This window comes from Anomaloglossus baeobatrachus, chromosome 1 (genome assembly GCF_048569485.1).
Source record: "Anomaloglossus baeobatrachus isolate aAnoBae1 chromosome 1, aAnoBae1.hap1, whole genome shotgun sequence".
Lineage (NCBI taxonomy): Eukaryota > Metazoa > Chordata > Amphibia > Anura > Aromobatidae > Anomaloglossus > Anomaloglossus baeobatrachus.
Genome location: NC_134353.1, coordinates 817041018 through 817057210, shown reverse-complemented (window position 1 = coordinate 817057210; position 16193 = coordinate 817041018). Strand labels below are relative to the sequence as shown.

Genomic DNA, 16193 nt, shown 5'->3' with positions numbered 1-16193 from the left:
ATCAGGTCTCTGGGTGATCGCACAGAGCATGTAGAAACTAAAATGGCTGAATTTGCAACATCACATAACAATCTGATAGATGCTAACACAGCTTTGGAAAAGGAGGTGGAGGCACTAAAACTTAAAATCAGTGATATAGAGGACAGATCCCGAAGAAATAACCTAAAAATCAGAGGGATTCCCTCATCAGTAGCAGATAAAGACCTCCAGGAATACTTCCACAAGTTTCTGCAGCTTATACTCCCTGGTTGGGACACCAGAGACCTGATAGTGGACAGGATTCATAGAGTCCCTAAACCCAAAGGCATAGATCCAGCTCTGCCTAAAGATGTCCTGGCTAGACTTCATTTCTATAAAACAAAAGAAGCTGTGCTTCACACACTGAGGGGAAATCCAGCCCTGCCAGACACTTTCATGGGACTAAAAATCTTCCCAGATCTTTCTGCTGCAACTCTTAATAAAAGAAGAGAATTTGCCCACCTTTCTAAACTCCTTAGAGATCAAGACATCAAGTACAAGTGGGGTTTTCCGGTGAAGATGATAATTTTCAAAGATGGAGGCACTCACATATGTCATACTCCTTCTCAGCTGGGCAAATTCCTGGATGACTGGGGAATAGCCCACCCACCAAACCCTGGTGGGCAGGAGAATCATAGAGGCCCTCCAGACAGGATTAACCCTGAATGGTCAGTAGCTTAGCTGGGACTCCTTCCTGCTTATGGCACCTGCTGTCCCTGCTCCTGTGACACGGGATGTCACGTAGCCCCCCTGATGTTCTCGCCTATGGCGAGCGGTTATACACCGGGCACCCTACTCGGGGCAAACCGGTGTTGTTGGAATTTTTTTGGTTAAGTTCCTCTTCTCACAAATGTTCCTTAATTTTTTCTGGAAATTTCTCTCAATTCCTTGCTGGTCTAGCCCCTCTCATCCCTGATGGCGTTCCTAGGAATTCAAACCCCCCTGCGGCTCCAATATGAGAATTAAGATATTGTCTATTAATGTGAACGGACTCAACTCCCCAGCAAAAAGGTCAATGATGTGGAGAGAGGTGAAGGCATCTAACTGTGATATAGCGTGCATTCAGGAGACCCACCTTCTTTCCACAGATAATAAACGGCTACTTCATCCAAGGTTCCAACACACCTTTTTTGCTAATGACTCAAAAAAAAGAGGAGGAGTGGCCATTTTAATAAAGAACTCAGTGGCCTTTAAATTGATAAATGTCAGTTATGGAGCGGATGGAAGATATATTATTTTGTCTTGTTATATCAACAGCGTCCCTTATACCTTGGCAACGGTCTACTCCCCAAATTCATCACAATTGACCTTTGCTAGGAAATTTTTCCAAGCATTCAAAGATACTGCCACAGGGGCGGAAATCATCTTTGGAGACTTTAATATACCTGTAATACGCTCCATGGATTGCTCCAACACCAGCATCCCACATGCTAAGGAACTTAAGCATCTCATCAATGAATTCCATTTTCATGACATCTGGAGATATTTGCACGCATCAGAAAGAGACTATACATTCTTCTCTTCCAGGCATCGCTCATACAGTAGAATTGATTTTTTTTTGGTCGACAGCAAATCTATAAGTAATTGTGTGGCAGCTGATATTGGTTTAATTACTTGGACAGATCATGCGCCGATCTCTTTGTCTGTTCAGGGTAGCTTTAATGTTCAAAATTCCCCTAGGTGGAGACTGAATACCAGCTTGCTTGGTAGGCAGAAGGTACATGATGAAGTAGAGTCAGTGTTAACAGAATATTTTAAACTTAATAATAATGGGGAAATTTCTGACGAGACCCTGTGGGCTGCTCATAAAGCAGTAGTCAGAGGGCAGCTCATAAAAATAGCCTCCATCCAAAAACGGAAAAAAGATGCAGATATTAAATATATATTAACCCGTATTCATCACCTTGAATCCCTGAATAAAGCCAAAGCATCCCCTAACTTGACTAAAGAAATTGTAACCCATAGATTCCAATTAAGATCCCTACTCCTGCAAAAATACGAACATAATCTTAAAAAAAATAGATCGACATTTTATGCTATGGGGGATAGAGCGGGGTCCTTATTGGCAAGAAGGACGAAAAAACGTGAGATCCAATCTAAAATAGAATTCCTGAGGGACCCAAACGGAACAATCACTAGACATCCCATTGAAATAGCAGAAGCATTTGCGAAATACTATGAGGCCCTGTATAATCTAAAATATGATTCCAATACGTCACAGCCGACTCAAGTGGATATACAGGGTTTCCTGGACACCCTGGATCTTCCCCGGGTCTCAGATGAGCAATTAGAGGAACTTAATCTTCCCTTTACTACACATGAAATCCTAGGTGCCATCAAAATGACTAAGTCTAACTCTGCCCCGGGCCCCGATGGGCTGCCATACGAATATTACAAACAATTTACATCCACTCTGTCCCCCTTTATGTCAAAAACCTTCAATTTTTGGCAAAATTAAGGGTCAATTTTCCCAGACAACTTAGAAGCGATTATTATCACGCTACCCAAGCCAGGGAAACCTGCAGACACCCCGGGTAATTTTAGGCCCATTTCACTCCTAAATTGTAATGTTAAAATTTATGCCAAACTAGTGGCAGATAGACTTCATAAAGTGATCCCGACCTTAGTGGCTCCAGACCAAGTTGGATTTGTGACAGGGAGGCAATCTAAGGATGGCACCAGACGGATGCTTGACTTGATTGGACTGGTGGAGATATCGGGTGAACCCAGTGCATTCCTGTCTCTTGATGCTGAAAAAGCCTTTGACAGGGTGCACTGGGGATACCTGGAGAGAGTTCTAACAAAATTCGGGTTCATGGGGAAAATCAAGTCATCCATTCTAGCCCTCTACTCTTACCCAAATGCGTCAGTGTTGGCATCGGGGTTTCTGTCATCTAAATTTCAAATATGTAATGGCACCCGCCAGGGGTGTCCATTGTCTCCCGCTATCTTTGCTTTAGTGGTAGAACCTCTTGCGGAAGCTATACGAAAAAACATAGCCATTTCTGGTATAAGAGTTGGGGAATTTGAACATAAACTTGATTTATACGCAGACGATGTGATAATTTCCTGTTCTAACCTTGCAGTGTCGATTCCAGCAGTGGTGAACACATTATCAAACTTTTCTAAAGTGTCGTATTATAAGCTTAATGCGGCAAAGTCTTTGATACTGCCGTTTAATGTACCGGTGGAGGCCAGGAGTGCGCTGGAGGGGGCCTTTCAATTCAAATGGTGCGACAGGGGGATACCTTATTTGGGTATTAAGCTCACACCATCGCAGATGTTAATTAAAGAAAATTTGGAACCTCTGATCCAAAATTTAGAAAAGGAATTGGGAATGTATGAAAAAATATCATTGTCCTGGATGGCCAGGATACAGTCCTTTAAAATAGTTTTCTTACCCAAAATATTGTATGTGCTCAGATGCCTTCCCATCAAAATTTCTCACAAAACCCTGATGAAACTTCAATCATTGACTAACAAATTTGTCTGGGGTAATAAAAGGGCTAGGGTCGCAGGTAAAGTGTTATACCCCCCATATGACTTAGGGGGATTGGGCACCCCAAATATAACGACATATTATAAAGCCTTACTAATTGAATCACTAAAGGAATGGTGGCGTCCAGGTAATTCACATAGATGGGCTCAGATTGAAAATTTCCTGTCCCACCAGGGCTCGGTCAGAAGATTGATGGAAGCAGAATATTTGAGCCGTTCACGGTTCTCCCCGTGTGTTCCCACCATGTCAGCCTCCCTGGAGGTCTGGCGAAATGACTTGATTCATAAGATTCAGATTCCTCTTTCAGAGATTTCCCTCAAGTCGTTGGAATCTCAAATCCCCTTTTTGAATCTGGCCAGGTGGGAGGGATCGGGCATTACAGTGCTGGCGGATCTATACTCTGATATGGGTGTTAACCCCTTTAATGAAATAGTACGAGAACACCCCTCTTTAAAGGGCTGTTTCTATCAACACATCCAAATTAGTCATTTTCTGGCCTCTAAATTTCCTCCAAAGTCGAAGCCTCTGTTACCTACAACAAAGGCTTTGGTATTTAAAAAGATAATTAAATCCAAAGGTATCTCCTCGACATACAAATGGCTCAATAACCCCCCCGAAGAGCAAAAATCTCCTTATATGAATAAATGGGACGTGGAGTTGAGTGTCTCTATCTCTCCTTCAAACTGGCACTCGGCATCAGCAAATATCCAAAAATATTCCAAGTGTATAAATCATCTGGAGCAACTGAAAAAAGTACACCTGCGATGGTATCGGTCCCCAGCCAACTTAGCACAGTTCCTCCCAAATTATTCGCCACATTGTTGGAAGGGCTGCCTCCAAAGGGGTACTCTTGGTCACTGCTGGGGGGCTTGTCCCAAGGTTTTCTCGTTCTGGTTGGAGGTGTTTGGCCTGATGGGTGACCTGACAGGCAATCGTATTAATCCGAATCCGGCTCTGGCAGTGCTAAACGTGGGTATAGAGGAGTTCTCTTGGGAATCCAGGGGTTTATTAGTTCACATTCTAGTAGCTGCCAGATATTGCATAAGTTTGCACTGGAAATCCCCAAAGACGCCTACATTAGTTGAACTATATAACCGAATTAATCTCCAATGCCAATACGAGTTCTGTCTGGCTCACTCCATCCGCGGCAAAAACAAAATACTTCAGATTTGGAACACGTGGCTAAACTCTGTATGTGCATCCCCTGTCAGGCATCTGTTTCCAGGGCAAACTGTTGATAATTAAAAACGGGTCAAATAGGGTCAAAGAGAGTGTTACGCAGGGAGTTCACCCATACCACATGTCAATATTCAAGGTGTTTAAATCTCTGTTGTTGTTACTGCTCGGGCTACCCCGAAACGCCATCCAATTCCCTCCCTCCCCCCTCCCCCTCCCTGGTTGCTTCCTTGCAACCATCCATGGTTCTCCCCCTCTCCCCCACCTCTCTCTCCCCTCCCTTTTCTTATCTTCCTTTCTTACTCTCTGGTTCTGGTTGTTTGGATCCCTCATTTTGAGGATTAAAGAGTAAATTGGTAGGTTGACTCTATACGTATTGGGTATTGATTAACCTAAAAAAGTTGCAACTTGCATCAGACATGATTGGTGGTGGTGTGACAGGAAATGTGAATCATAATCAAAGGTGATACTACCACGTGTTACAGCGTTGTCCTCTTTGTGTATTATTGCCAATGATACCTGAATTTCTCCTTTTTGTAATGTAACTTCCTACAATAAAATTGATTGGATTAAAAAAAAAAAGAGATCTCTTTATCTATGCTACTAGATACAGGGACAGTTAGGCAGGGATTAGTAATGTGCACCCTGAACTGCTTGTGGTTCTGGGTACATATGGACCTGACAGGTTCACTGTAATGGCTTGAAAATGCAGTTGTTTTAGTTTCTTCAGTTTAATTTACCTCCTCACGTTCCAACAAAAATAACATTTTTATTTTTCTATTATCATAGTCTAATGAGTAATGACGTCTTGTTTTTTTTGCAGGCCGAGTTGCAGTCATTTAACCATATAATGTACTGAAAAGTAAGGAAAAAATCCTGGGGTGAAAGAAAAAAAACAAGAAAAAAAAATAAATAATTCTAGTTTTGTCTTTACAATGATCACTTTGAAGTCATAAAAAAGACCCAATAACTTTGTTCTAGAAGTCAGTATATTTTTACCACTTAAAAGAACCATAACGTTTTATTCTCAGAGCCATAACGTTTTATTTTTCCGTCGCTAGCATTGTACAAAGGCTTGTATTTTTGCAAGCTCCAGTTTTTATTGTTGCCATTGGGATACATACAAATTTCTGATCTTTTGTTTCATTTTTTTAGGAGGTGAAAAATATTACTCCATTATGATTTTTTCTTTCTTTGTAATGGTTCACAGTATGAGATACATCTTTTTTTATTATTTCTCACAATTATGCACACAGCAAAATTAAATATGTAAATATTTTTAGAGTTTGATATTTTACTTTGAGATAGAGGAGGGTTGATTTAATTTTTAATACTGTAGTATTTTGGTGTAAAGGTAAATAGGACCCTCTTCAGTAAGCCCATGGCTGCCATAACAATCTATCTGTGCCTTACGAACGAATCATGTGCTGCGAAGGTGATGGGCATTACAATGTTCCTTACAGTTAAAGGGAATCTGTAAGCTGAAGGCAGTATGCTGCAAGGGCTAACACACAAAGTTCTGGCATGCCTGTTTTGTCACAGTCTAATCTTTTGTTTATTTGCTATGTTTATTTAAGCAGCCTGATGAAGGGACCTGACATGTCTCGAAAGCTTGCTTTGTAACATCACTTCATTTTAGTTAGCCATTAAAAGGTATCACAAGATTATAATTTTGTTCCTCTCACTGAGAACATTCAATAATTTTTCAACTGGCTAACACAGTACTAAAACCTTTTCACTTGTAATTATTTAAGCAGCAGAACCCTTATCATTGCAGGAGTACAGTCTTGTTCAAGCCATTCTGGCACGCCTCCTCTTCTGATTGACACCTCACAGTCAATATACAAGTTTCTATTGAGAGCCTGGTGTGGGCAGGGACAGCTGTCTGGACTTGTCTACATGGTGAAATCTAAAAATTCTGATTGTGTAAGAACGACTGCAGCCAGTAATCTAAGTGACACATCGTTGGATTCAGGATGTCTTTACCTACATCATGCTCCTCTCAGATGAGGTAGCAAAAAATCTGCTGACAGATTCCATATAAAAGTAGTAGAGCAACAATCGCAATGACGGGTTCTTGTGATTACCCCTACATTTCTTTTTTCCTAAACCATATCTCTTATTTAGACTCTATACGCTGTTTCATTAAGACTGGCATTTTGTTCTAATTATATGTGTGTAGGATTAAGATGCACCTATCCCAATAATAAGTGTGTAATGAATTTGGCACATTATCCGTGGTGTGCGCCTCCATCCCTGACTGGAATAGCATTTCTGGTATTAGTAAAGCTGCTACTTTTGAAGAATTTTATGGGGAGATATGATCACTCCCAGCCCCACCCAACTCCTCCCTAACGACACCCATTTTTGCAGAACTGCCAGAATTTGGAAAGAAAAAGCCAAAAGTCACGTAAGCAATTTGATGAATCAAGGCTTTGGGGCTTAAACAAATAGTGTTCCTATGGGTTTTCAACCACATATGGAAGCTGTTGCCTGGAACAGAAAGAGCATTGGAAAAAAGAATTTGATGAAATCCCATTTTCATAACTGATGGCTCCCTCTATCTGCTGATTTTTTATTCTATTTTCCATTTATTCAATATCGTCTGTACAGAGATTGAAATACATGGCGGCTTTCTTTACAAAAAACAGTGACTTATCCATGGATTATTTGCGACATTTTAAAGCAGCCATATTCACTACAAGGAAGTCTTGTTATCAACACAATCCATGGGCATATTTTTTTTATTTTCCATTTAAAGGAAATCTGTGACCAGTTTTCTGTTGAAAACAGTATGATGTAGGACAGACACCGAATACAGCAATGTATCATTTACTGGGCTGCTATATGCAGTTTTAATAAAATCAGTGTTTTATCAACTACAGAGCTACTAGTAATCTGAATGCTGAGCCCCACCCAACATACCACTGATTGACAACTTTTTGTGTACACTGTGCAGAGGCAGAATGCTGCTTGTTACTGGTGGGGGGCCATGGTTGTAAAGAGCAGGAGGTCTAAGGCCATGAGGCAACTAGTCCTATGATGATGATCTCCTTTCAGTAAAACACTGATTTTATTTAAATCGCAACAAGCAGCCCAGAAAGTGACATCTCCTGATTGAGTGACTCAACCCTACATCATACTGCTCTCAGCTAATATATCGAAAACCTGCTGACAGATTCCCTTTAAGCACTGCTAAATCTCTAAAGTAATTAAATAATGTCTTCATGAGGCAAGTATTCATAAATTAGCTTTTCAATGTAATGAATTTTCACATACATCTTCTACAGCCAAGTCTTTATACAGCATTTACCACTAATTCGGTAATATAAAACAAATATTCTGTAATTCCACTTCCAATGTAATAGGGAAAAATATTCCGCAGGGTAATGATTGAACAAAACCAAAATTTAATTAATAGTTCTGATTGACATCGGCCTGGTACAGCAAATCCATGCATTTCCCATAGAAGCCTAATGTGGGCAATGCTGTAACCGTACCACCTGCTGTGCTTCATTTCAGTCTTCCCTAAAGAGCCGTTCTCCGAGTCTTTTTTTTGGCCGCTCACTGTTCTCACCTATTAATGTTTGGATGTGAGGAAAGAACTAATTTCCTGCTGGAAAAAAATCTATGATAAGTTGGTTTACCTTCGAGGACATTTTATTTTTCTTTGTAGTGTGGTATGTTTTATTCATGGGTATCTGATCGCCGAGCATACATTTTCTTGCATTAACAAGCTCTATGGGGACGCACTCAACACACCCTAAATAATCAGCATCTAAGCATTGGAAATGTTTATTTAATCTGCTCTGATAATTGGCCAATGCATGTTTGGATTTGACTTTCCTCTCATTTACAATCATCTGGTGCCTTGGCTTTCCGCTGGCACCATCTACTTCTCTTTTATGTGGTGTATGGGGAAATGTTTAGCATTGGGGCACAGCAAAATGCTGGTGTTGAATTAAATTTGTTATACTAACTGCACAGCTATTCTTTTGCCTTCTTATATTTCCCAAATGTACAGCAAATCTCAAGACATTGTTGGCAGCTCCTTCTTTGATGCCTTGAATTTTATGAATGTATTATTACACCTTCTTTGATGAAGAAGTAAGCATGCGCTGCTACCACTCCATCACTAAGTCCTCTGGATTTTTCCACACAATGAAAAAAATACATTTTCTGTGTGTTTTCACTCCTAGCTAATTTTTAAAAACATAGTTGTCTTCTACCTGCTATTTTTTCGGCTTTTTTTTAATTTAAAAAAAACTTTCGTGACTAGATGTTGACATTAAAGAGGGCCAACCACCAGGATTTTCCTATATAAACTAAAGCCAGTGCTATACTGGCGCTATCATGCTGATTTTATACATACCTTTAGTTGTGAGATCAGATGTATATTTTCTGAAATATAGGCAAGTAAAGTATGTGAAATGCACTGTTATTTGATGAGAGGTGCAACGGAATATCTAATAGGTGAGTCGGGTTTTGCTAGTTATTCCTGCCCCTGTCTGCCTGCCTGTCCTTCCTCCCCCTGTCTCTGTTATTAAAGGGGAAGGAAGGAGGAAGAAAGGACAGTGGGGAGGAAGGACAGGCAGAAAAAACAGGGGCGGGAATAACTAGCAAAACCAAACCCATCTTTTAGATATTCCGTTGCACCTCTCATTAAATAACAGAGCATTTCACATACTTTACTTGCCTATATTTCAGAAAGTATACATCCGATCTCACAACTAAAGGTATGTATAGAATCCGCATGATAGCGCAAGTATAGCACTGGCTTTAGTTTATATATGAAAATTCTGGTGGTTGGTCCTCTTTAAGTCAATATACAACAAGTCAATCAATCAATTTGACTTTTCTATAGGTAGAAAAATAGCCAAAACAATGCATGTTAAAAATGTATGAACCCATGCTTGTACGAATGGATGAATGTAATACCAAGACTTCCTGCAATTCTCCTAAATCAAACTTATAGAAGCCTATTATAACACTATAGTATTGTAGGTATACTTTAGTAGAATCACGGGAGGAGGAGGGTCCAGGAATTGCTAAAAAAGACTGCTAAAAAAGAGATTAAAAGGATTGTCCACTATGCAGACATTCACTTCTCAGTTGCTTTATTTCCCGTTATAAAAATATTAACAGCCTGTACTCACTTCCAGTGTTGTGGTCATTTTAGTGACATTGGCATTAGGTCTCTCGTGGCTCACCTTAGATTATTACACCAATTTTAAATGCCGCGCTAAAAACCACAGATGCCATAGATAAAGAGATTTCCTTTATTTCACAGTTCTACGCGTTTCAGAGACATTTTCGTCTCCTTCCTCAGGAAAAGAAATCATAAGATGTCTCTGAAACGCGTAGAACTGTGAAATAAAGGAAATCTCTTTATCTACAGCATCTGTGGTTTTTAGCGCGGCATTTAAAACCGGTTTTCTATTTGATTTATATGATAACCTGCTTTCCGGAGCCGCTGCTAAACCACATAAAAACACTCCCATGCGATCATAGGGGGTTGTGACTGGCACAACCCTACCAGGTGAGTGTATCTCTTTCCGTTCTGTCTCTCTACCCTCATACCGGGTAAGACCCTATTGCGCTTTTTCCCCCTACAGCATTATTACACCAAGTGAGCTCTGCTGTCAGTCAGCCGCCACTTCACTCTCACTTCCTTTCTTTGGATGTAAATGACATTTAGATGATGTCCAAGAGCAGCAGCAATTCTTACTTCTTCAAGGTGTAAGTTTCATCTGAAGGAAATGAGAGTGAAACAGGAGCTGACTGGCAGCAGAGCTCATGTGGTATAATAATGTAATGTGATTCCTGGGAGAGCCAGTGTCATCATCGCTGAAACGGCATGAGCACCAGAAGTGAGTGCAGGTTGTTTTTATTTTAGAAGTTGGACTATAACAATTGAGAAGGTTGTCCTCTTAGTGACAACCTATTCCTATAAAGAAATAAATAAAATTATCTTTAAAAAAAAAATTATATTTTAGTTTCTATGCTATGATTTTGGGGACCAGAACTGCTGTAAGGAATGAACTTACTTTTGTCTTATCTATAACTAAAACATTTACATAAAGAGACAAAATACTTATTGGTCATAAAATCATATCTTGGAATGGATTTATAACAACCAGTTAACAGGGAAACATTTAAATGGGAACTTATTTTTGGACTATAAGGCCCTGTGTGCACTGGAAAATGGAATTTTCTCAAGAAAATTCCGCAAGCACTGAAAGATTACTGCACCCGCGGTAAAAAAACGCGGCAAACCGCACACGAAAACCACATGCGGCTTGCTGCGGCTTTACCGCGGTATTATTCGCGGTATTGCCGCAGTTTTGCCGCGTGCAGGTTGGTACATGTGCTTTAATGCATTCAATGCAATAAAGCACATTGAAAAAAACAAACAAAATTTCCTTAGATAGCAGACAGATAAATAGATAGATAGAAGAATAGATAGAGAGATAGCTAGATAGTTAGATAGAGGCATAGATAGAGGGATAGATAGATAGAGTCCCTGTGAGCACACGCTGCATTTCTCATCAAATTACCGGCCGTGGGAAATGCCCTGTGGTTAACTCTGCTGTCTCGCTGCAAGGCTGCATTCAGCGCTGTGTCTGTGTCAGTCGCGTCTGGATGCCAGCATCGGAGGACGTGGATTACGCCGGAGCGATGTGTTTCGGGGGGGTTAATAAACGGGTGAACCAGGAGCTTTTTTGTGTTTTATTTAAAATAAAGGATTTTTCGGTGTGTGTGTTTTTTCACTTTACTTACCGGTTGATCATGTCAACTGTCACATAGACGCTGCCATGATCAAGCCTGGACTTAGTGGCGGCGATCCGCCGACATTAACTCCTTATTACCTGGATCGCCACTGCATCACGGCATCTAGAAGAGCTGGGGACACTCCGGTACTGCCGCATAATGCATGCGACAGTCCCGGGGCAGCTGCGGCTGATATTCTCGGCTGCGGGAGGTGGGAGGGAGGCGGGGGACATTAACCCTGCCCCTCGCCCTCCCCAGCCTGAGAATACCAGGCCGCCGCTGTGTGCTTACCTCGGCTGGAAGGTAAAAATACAGCGGAGCGCACGTTTTGGTTTTTTTCTATATTTCCGTTTGCTTTCTATGTGTATTCTATATGTCTGTGTCTGTGATGTCTGTGTGTGTCACCCATAACAGTGTCAGCAGCAGATCCTCGCCCAATAACAGTGTGTCATGACCACATTTTTTGCGGTAAATATTTAGTCTGATCATTTTCATTAAGTAAATTCTAGTAAACGAGATAAGTAGACATTTTGTTTTGCTAAATGACACCTTAATAAGTTGGGAGTCAGGCTACCAGCAAGTGCCACTGTAGTGGTGATAACGAAGCTCCGAAGCAAACCACTATTGATTTACATGGTCTTTACTTACCATGTTGATGAGGTTTATAGTAACAGAAATCTATGAAAGCATGCCCCCAACTATGGAGGTACAGCAAGGACTTGGGCCAGCTAGGTTTGCTAACATTGTCTTCCCCTTTCATTTACTGTAAATTCCCATATCTGGCATGCTAGAGTGTAATCTCATCCTATAGCACCAACATATGTACTGGAGACTGGAATCCAGGAGATAAGGCAGGGCCAAATAGGTTTCAGCCGTCAAACAGATATATTGGAAATGACTCGAGTGCTGGTCCATGATCATAGACCTACCTATTGAGATATATATAATGCCTTGAAAAAGTATTCATGCCTCATGAACTTTACCACATTTCTTCAAGTTATACCCCCAAACGTGCTTGTATTTTGTTAGGATTTTATATGATGATATAACAACACATAGTAGCAAGTATTTGTGAAGCATAAAAGAAATGATACATGAATGTCTAAATATTTTAAAAATATAAATCTTAAAGTTAAGATGTGCATTTGTATTCAGTCCCCCTGAGTCAATACTTTCTAGGATCATCTTTCGTTGCAATTACTGATTAAAGTCTTTTGTGTTAGGACTCTACCAGCTTTTCAAATCTAGAGGCTGACGTTTTTGTTCATTGTCCCCTGCAATATAGCTCTAAAGGCTGTTTTACACACAACAATATCGCTAGCGATCTCTTTAGCGATGTGACACGCCCAGATCATTGTTACGATTTGCCGAGATCGCTCATAGGTCGTTTTGTAGCGGTCACACGTACACATCTCACAAACGATGCTACATGGTTCAGCGATATGTTGGGTGACCAAGGCAATCGTGTGGATGTTGTTCGTTGTTGGCAGGGTGACAAATGTAGCAATATGTCTGCTGCGTTCCAAACGACGAACAATATTTTGAAACTGAACGACGTGTCAACGATCAACAATTTTCACCCTATTTGCGATCGTTTGGAGTCGCATGTAGGTGTCACACGCAACGACGTCGCTAACGATGACGGAAGTGCATCACGAAAACCGTAACCCCCGACGACATATCGTCAGGAATCGTAGCGTGTACAGTGGCCTTTAAGGCCCTGTCACACATAGAGATAAATCTTTGGCAGATCTGTGGTTGCAGTGAAATCATGGACATATTGTTCCATTTGTACACAGCCACAAACCTGGCACTGATTGTCCACAATTTCACTGCAACCACAGATCTGCCGCAGATTTATCTCTGTGTGTGACAGGGCCTTAACTCAGTGAGATAGGATGGAGGTTTTTGTGAACAGCAATTTTCAAGTCTTGTCACAGATTCTCAGTGGGACTGGACTGTGACTGGGCAACTGAAACACATGAATATGATTTGACCTAAACCATTCCATTGTAGCTCTGGCAGTATGTTTAGGGCCATTGTCCTTTTGCAAGGTGAACCAACAATTTAGTCTCAAGTCTTTTTCAGCCACTAATAGGTTTTCCTCCAATATTGCCTTGTATTTAGCTCCATTCATCTTCCATTCAACTCTAACTATCGTCCCTGTCCCTGCTAAAGAAAATCATCCGTAAAACATGATGCTGCCACCACCATATTTGATGATGAGGAGAGTGTTCCATAAAGCTAGATTTGTGGAGTATATGACTAAGGGGTACTTTGCACACTACGACATCGCAGGTGCGATGTCGGTGGCGTCAAATCGAAAGTGACGCACATCCGGCGTCGCTGTCTACATCGCAGTATGTGAATCCTTTCACATACGATTAATGAGCGCAAAAGCGTCGTTATGGTATGATCAGTGTAGGGTCCGACATTTCCATAATTTCGCAGCAGCGACAGTACGATGTTGTTCCTCATTCCAGCAGGCAGCACACATCGCTGTGTGTGAAGCCGTAGGAGCGAGGAACATCACCTACCTGCGTCCACCGGCTATGTGGAAGGAAGGAGGTGGGTGGGATGTTTACATCCCGCTCATCTCCGCCCCTCTGCTCCTATTGGCTGCCTGCCTTGTGACGTTGCTGTTCGGAAGGAGGCGGTTCGCCGGCCAGAGTGACGTCGCACGGAAGGTAAGTGCATGTGAAACTGCCGTAGCGAACATTATCGCTACGGCAGTTTCACATGCACTTACTTTCCCTGCGACAAGATATTGCTGCTGCGACGGGGGTGGGGACTATCGCGCTCGGCATCGAAGCATCGGCTTGCGATGTCGTAGTGTGCAAAGTACCCCTAATAGTTGTCCTGTGTACATATTCTCCCATCTGAGATGTGCATCTCTGCAGCTCCTCCATAGTGACCATGGGTCTCTTCATTGCTTCTCTAATTAGTGCTCTCCTTGCTTGGGATGTCAGTTTAGATGGACGGCCTTGTCTTGGTTGGTTTACAGTTCTGCCATACTCTTTTCAATTTTTGATGATGGATTGAACAGTGCTCTGTGGGATGTCAAGAGCTTGGGCTAGATTTTTATAACCTAACCCTGCTATACTATTCAGAATGTTATCCCTGACCTGTCTGGTGTGTTCCTTGGTTTTCCTGATGCTGATCCCTAATGTTCTCAAATAAATCTCTGAAGCCTTAACACAATAGTTGTAGTTATACTGAGAAATTACACACAGGAGGACTCAATTTACTAATCATGTGACTTGTGGAGGAAATTGGTTACTCAGAATTTTATTTAGTGGTATCAGACTACTGCAAGCTGAATACAAATTCAGGTTACAATTTTCAAAAAATTTAGAAAACCATGTAATTATTTCTTTTGCACTTTAAAACTACTTACTGCTTAGTGTTGGTATATTACATAAAATCCCAACAAAGTACATTTAAAATCGTAGTGTAATGGGAAAAATGTGGAACAGTTCACAGGGAATTAATACTTTTTTAAGGCACTATATTATTTACCACGAGGTTGGACATGATTAGTATTATTGCAACAACTTGTTAAAGTGAACCTTTCCCATCCAATTTGCCCGCAGAACCACGAGCAGTTGTGGGTGCATATTTCTAATCCCTGCCTAACTGTCCCTGTTTCTAGTAGCATAGATAAAGAGATATTTAGAAAAAGTGTTTCTAAAAATCCTTTATGATATGCTAATAAGGCCAGGCATTAGTCGCAAGGGCGTTATTTCCCCCGACTAGCCTGCCCTCTTAGCACGCCTACAGGGGCATACTAACATGCTATTCAATGCCCTGCATCATCGGCATAGATGCGCGTACCTGAATCCGCTGTCACCGCCTCAGATGCCGGGTTTAGGCTCAGTGCGCATGATCAAAAGTCCCGGCACTACCGGTAATGCACACTATGAAGCCGAGTGTACACGTCCCGACTTCAGAAAGGTCTAAGACACATGACCGGAAGTGCTGGAACTTGTGATCATGCGCTCTGAGCTAGTGGAATGTGCGTCTATGCCGATGACACTGGGTAATGGGCAGTGATTAGCAGGTTAGCACGACCCAAGTGTGTCGACCAGTATCTGACCTGGGATCAGATTTCAGTCGAAACATGCTTAAATCTGATCGAGAGTATTCCCAGAAGGATTCAGGCAGTGTTGAAAGTCAAAAGGTGGATTTACAAAATACTAAAAATCACAATAGCAATGACATGACAAGAATCTGCATAACTAATCATATGCTCAATTGTTGCAAGTGAAATTTATGTATGAGATAGCCAAGATGATTGTATAGAAAATTTATGTAGTCTCATGCTCAAAGCTGTAGTAAAAGATGAGATATGGAGAATAAGAGTCAAAATATAAAAACATTGTTACCCTTTTGCTCTTCAGTTTACATAATGTCCAGTTAATTGCAGCTTCATATGTACATACAGTATGTATAGAGTTCTTCAGTCTTTAAAGACCTGTTCCACCCATTGAGAGACTGTCCACGATATAAATTATTATACCATACTAAACTTCAAAACACCTTTCTGACAGTCCATGATGTGACTGCACTGACTGATTTCCACAACCTTCAGACATATTTTTACAATTATATAATGAGGATCGGATGCAGCACAGACAAGATCCCCGCTCACACATTAGAAACATCTTGAAACAATATAGTCTTTTATACATTTCTGAAACCTCCATACATCATTTATAGCTGTATATGA

The 16193-nt window shown here is 41.1% G+C and overlaps 1 protein-coding gene across 1 annotated transcript in view; it reads right to left on the bottom strand.

The window, feature by feature from the left end:
- LIX1 (limb and CNS expressed 1) overlaps nt 1-16193 on the bottom strand; it is a 233690-nt gene that overhangs the window by 39876 nt on the left and 177621 nt on the right. The window lies entirely within an intron of this gene.